Source organism: Clinocottus analis, unplaced genomic scaffold (genome assembly GCF_023055335.1).
Source record: "Clinocottus analis isolate CAN_PGR_092001 unplaced genomic scaffold, fCliAna1.0.p SCAF_26, whole genome shotgun sequence".
In the NCBI taxonomy this organism is placed as follows: Eukaryota; Metazoa; Chordata; class Actinopteri; order Perciformes; family Cottidae; genus Clinocottus; species Clinocottus analis.
In genome coordinates, this window is record NW_027175998.1 from 119,170 (window position 1) to 125,236 (window position 6,067).

Below are 6,067 nucleotides of genomic sequence, written 5' to 3' on the forward strand. Positions count from 1 at the left end.
GGAGACTGACTCTTGTTGTGGCAGTATCTTTGCTTGTTCACTGACTGCAGATAGAATCATTCTGATATCCCACACCGAATACATGGGTTGTTGTTAATATCTTGGATATCAGTGCAGCGTTTTATGGTCTATGTACTGTTTCCACCCTGATTCAAGAAATAAAATTCTTGGAGAAACAATGTGAAGTGTGAAAGTTCCATCTCGACTTTCATCTCAAGGTCACCAAACTACAGGCTCAATGATGAATACTGTGAACCCTGTGTTTAAAAGTTAGTGGGCTTAGAGTTAAGAAGAATGTTTTGTACTTGTTACATCTAGTGTTACCATAAAAGGTAAGATGGAGGAAGACGCCCACACACATATGATTCAGCTGTGACCATTAAAGGTCTCTGAAGTTAATGTGTGTGTGTTTGCAAGTTTGTACAATGGATGTTTCCTTCATGATTCTGTACATTTGACAAACATTGACTAAAGTATTAGATTCATGTGGACAACATCTCATTAGTTTGGACCAAAATATGAAATACAATTTTATAAATGTATTTTTTTTATTGGGAAAAGCTTTTGTAACACCAGTTTGGGGTAAAACACCATGGAAACACCCCTTTCTATTGTGTTTTCTATGTAGGTCAGATTTTGGGGTCATGTGTATCAAAAAAACGATCTTTGAAATAATCATATTTAAGTGCTACTAGCTAAAACCTAAATATTGTTTGTTATTTTACGTTCTCGTTAAAAATAAAGAGGCAAAGCTCATTAATGCATACTATTTTAACTTTCTTGGTGTTTTAAAGATTTTACTTGACCCAGTTTAAGAAAACGTAAACACACACTTTGTTTAAGTGTTTTATGAAAATTATAAAATCAGTTCAGGCAATATTGCTTCCATGGCAAGATGCTTATTTAGTTTTTTTTTTGTTTTTTTTAAAAAAGAAACTATATTGCCTTCAATAATCGTTTACCTATACATTCCCTCAAAATGGGTCTAATTATATGTATGATCTTAGTATTGATACTGAAATGACATAAGCCACTGATCTCAACTTAGGAAGTAGATGGTGTCAAGAGGTCATCTTCCCCTATCTTGCATATAGTGTCTCCCAGCATTACAATGACGTTGCTATTTCCCTTATCTTATCCATACAACCACTAGGGCTGTTTGAATAATTTGGGTGTTATAATAAAAGGTACATATGTGAGATTTTGTTCAGATGTGTACATATCAGTCTACATGTTACTGGTTAAGAGTAAATTAAGATGTCACACAGAAAAAAATAAAAAGGTTCCAGGTCTGCCTAGAAAAAAAGCACTTTCAGGATGATTATTTCTTTGCAGTTGTAAGGTACAACTCTAAACCAAATAATACATATACGCACAATATGTGAATATTCTCTCACAGTCTTCTGGTGGCAGGGACAACAAAAAGAAAATACATATAATTTTCTTGTATCTCCCACTTTAGATTAAATCCAAAAGAAGCACAGGTGTGTTTACCTACAATGTGAAACAGTTGGTATTGTTCCTGTATTCATTGACTCTGTCTGCTAAACAGTGAGTGTAAGATAAGATATAAAGAGGACATTTTGGACTGTTGGCGTTAAGGTCCAGGAGGGAGTCCAAGTGTTTCGTTCTCTTGCAATTTTTCTATGAACCAGTCAAAGGATGCATTCCAAGTCTCCTATTTGATCATTCTTGCTTCTTGGTTGAACTAGAAGTCGCCCGCTATCTTGAAAGCTGTTTCAAAGCTCCTATTTCTGCTCTGAGGGGCGAGGAGAGATCTTGGAGAGCCAGGAGCGAGGAAACGTAAGTGCAGCCTTCACAGAATTCTCACGGCTGAAATGTCCTCTCATTGGATATCAGTTATTGATTGGACGCTCCAGCTGTTTGGACAGAAAACAGATTACAGCTTAAACTCAAGTTTAGTATTCCCAAAGTGTATTTCTAAGTTGTTTCTTGATTAACCATCTAGTTAAACAAAAGCAACAAACAACATAATTTATTTATGAGAAAGAGTTCTCTTTTTGTGATCTGTTATTTCCCAGATTTTTTTTTTTTTACTTATATCAGTAGGGCAGTTTAGAAATGTACTTGGTGCCGTAAATTGTTTGTTTAGTGTCCATGTGTTTTGCTTTCCCACAATTTCAAATAAAGTGAAAATGTCCTTCAATAAAAGAATATTGCCAAAATAATTTTTGGCAATACAGAGATCAAATCCTTTAAAAATTATAACTGATCATTATTAGTCCCACAGCAGGATTAACAAGGCACATAGGTTAAAAAAAAGATAAAAACATAATAAATACATAATCACAGTAAATATTATATATATATATATATATATATATATATATATATATAGTTATATATATATAGTTATATATAACTATATATATATATAGTTATATATATAACTATATATATATATAGTTATATATATAACTATATATATATATATATATAGTTATATCATATACAATAAATAATACCTATCATAATAATATCATTTATTTTATATAATACAAAAAATATATAGTTTAAAGTCTGATTGAATGGTTGTTAATATTGTTTAATGGATTGTATACAGGCTGCACGGTGGTGTATTGGCTAGCATTTGTTGTAGGTCTCAGATGAGCAGACTGTTTCCAAGAAATGGACAATGGAGGGGGATGTTTATACTGTTTGTTTACTGTTCCGTTCAGTCCTATTTTCTGTTCAAATAAAGCATATTGGAGTGAGCCCACACTATTCTACCTGTTGTTCTTTACATAGCTAATTTGTGATAGTCCCATTTAGACCACAGGTAATTCAGATTTGGTAATCCTGGACAGTTTGAATCCGGGTCAGAGTAATCCAATCCAACATTGCTTTGAAAAACCATCATACAAATTAGATAGATTATGTGATCCTGGATAGCAGAAAAATAAATTTCCAAATATGGATCAGTTTGATCTAGATTAAAACTTTTGAAAAAACGGCCATTGCTCGGCTGGACGGAGATCACGAAAAGAGAAATCTTTCTCATAAACAATGCGGTGGTGGGAAAACACACAAAGACAGTAAGTGAAGTTATCTGAAACAAGAGGAGAGGTATGTAACACAAAATAAAACAGGAAATACTGAAATGACAAAAATGAATAAACCTCAGTAGGGAACAAGACGGGATATAACAAACAAAGGTCCTGCACAGAAAAAAAGGAGGGAACGCCACAAAGACAGGAAGTCGCTTGCTTATAGTAGGGAATTTCAAAATAAAACAGAAAAACAAAATATACAAAACCAAGATCATGACAGAGCTGCACTCTACTGAGTTCATCTTGTTCAAATATGCGTTTTCTTATATCACAGCTTGTGTTGCAATCCAAATAAACTTAAATACATAAAAGAGGCTAATTTATGATTTTGTTTTAGTTTATGATGAGGCTACATTTGCAATGTAAATTAAAGTTTTGATGTGGTAGCCCACTGTGGATAATGTACATACAAAAATGCAAATACCAGCTCAGGGAACTGTACAGCCTAAATGTGGCTCCCTGAACACTTATTGGATTAGCCCTGCTGTTACGGAAGGAAGAAAGGAGAGCCGGCGCGGTTGCGGGGTGGTATCAACTAAGTTGGGCTTTCCTCCATGTAGAGCACTAGTTCTGGAACTAAACGTTTGTTGAAGGGCTGCACTCTTTACTTTTTGGAGTGCGAGAGGCACCAGGTAGGGGTGGGGATACTCACAAGCCCTCGGCTGAGCACTGCTGGTTTGCACTTTTCGTCGTGGGCAACATGAGGGTCACCTTGTTTTTGCATATGCACCAAACAGCACCTCAAAGAACCCAGCCTTCTTGGAGTCGCTGGCGGGCGGATTTAAGGCTCAGATACTGCGGTCATCTGCGGTCAAGTGAGCCCACATCCACCGAGTGAGCCTCAGTTGCAATTCTGAATGCAACTATATTCAAGGCGTTATGGTGCGGGGGCGGTGCGCAGCACAGAGAAGCCAAGCTCAAATAAAATGATGATATTCATATTCAAACGGCATATCCTTAAACTTGTAAATTAAAATTGTTCAGTCTGACCCCTGCTATGTCCATGCGTATGGTTTTGAGATATTATTGTACAGTTTCGGAGCAAATTGACTTCAAAGTCTGCTTCAAAGACACTTATATTAATAATTTCCCAATATTCAAACAGCTATAAAAACAGATCCAATGTAGTCTTGTTCAGGCCGACCCCGGCTACGCTCATGTGCTATGCACTTGTGTATCGGATAATACTGTACAGTACTGGAGAAAATTGAATTCAAAGTCTGCTGAGATGAAATGATATTCATAATTTTCCAATATTCAAACAGCTATAGAACAGATCCTTAATACATTAAATTAAAATTCCAATGCAGCCTTGTTAAGGGGGACCTCTGCTATGCACATTAAGATGTCATATAATTTTACATAGACATTATTGAAATGATTGCCTAAATTGAGAATCTACACATTAAGCTTCGTGAAAGAGTTTGTCTTTTTAGTCATTTTGAACAAAGATATATTAATATTAAGTTATACTGTTAGGGTTTGGCTTTGGCCGGGCCCAAGCGCAGACACAGGGATGGCAAGGTAGGGTACTACTACTTGAAATTGTGAAATAATCTGGCAATTGGAGAGAGGAAAGCCAGGGGTAACAGGAAGGATTTGATGAGATGACAGGTGTTGGAGATGATGTGCAGGTGTGGAGATGAGCCCAGGTGCTGTAAGCCATGCCCACGGCACACACAAACACATACATAACAGAGACGAACAGCGGACACGAGACACATGGAAAAACACCGAAAGGACAGGAGTCATATGTACTTTTAATTTTTAATAATATTTCATTTGGTGTGCTTGTGGGCAAAGGCATCATTTTAAAACAAATGTATTTGGATTGTAATTAATTGTATATGATTGTCAAGTTAAAAATAAATAAATATAAAAACAACATTTACAACATTTATCACACTGAATCTGAAAAAGGAAAAATGAAAAAAAATTGAATTTGAGAAAGAGATACTTTCTTTCAAACATGAATTCAATACAGAATTTTACAGCTATCATGGTACAAATGCAAATAAAATAACAAGGCACAGTACATGGACATATGAGAGTGGCTTTGTACAGGTGATATGACATGTTCAGAGACTTGGATGAACAATGAAGCCTGTTTGTCCTATGTTTTATTTTTTATTTTTAATACATACATTCCTCAAATCTTTAAACAAAATAAACCATTTTGTTTGCATTGCCAAGATTAAAACAAGGGGTGTCCCGTTGGCAGAGGGGTGAACTGTGATTATTGATATGACTGGTTGGTGACTTTCATTACATAACATTCCAATTATCTCTCTACCCTCATTTCCTGTCCACTCTCAATTAAATCTTCACAATGCCAAAACTAAAATGTTGAGACAATAACAAATGCACAAATCAAATGAATTAAAACAATAACTCACCCATTCAGTGACTGGAGGCCACGAAGTGGGTGGCTTTTTGGCACACTTAATGGTCATTAAGAACATACAAAATCTCAGCAGCCTATTGTGATAGCCATAGGTCCATGTGCCATGTATCAAAGTCAGCATCCAAGCCGATCCCTTTGAATCACTAGCACACTAATATGTACTCAAAAAAGAAGAGTAACTGGTTCAATTTCAACAGAAATTGATTGAGAGTTTAATATAAACTTTTAAGATATCATGGACCGAGCAGGGGTCTTCATGAACAAGGAATGCAATTCCTATTTACCCTCTTAAGGATATGTTTTAAAAGGTGTTTGAATATTGTGGAATTATGATTGTTTCATTTAAACTGACATTGAATCCACTTTTCTCCAAAACTGTTTTTCACTTTACAAATTAAAGGATCAGCTTTTATAGCTGTTTGAATATTGTAAAATGAAGAATATCATTTCATTTAAGGTGACTTTGAATTAACTTTTCTCCAAAACTGTACAGTAATATCTCAAGGCCATATACATGGGCAAAGTAGAGGTCCCTCTGAACAAGACTGCATTGAAATTTTAATTTACAAATTTAAGGATCTGCTTTTATAGC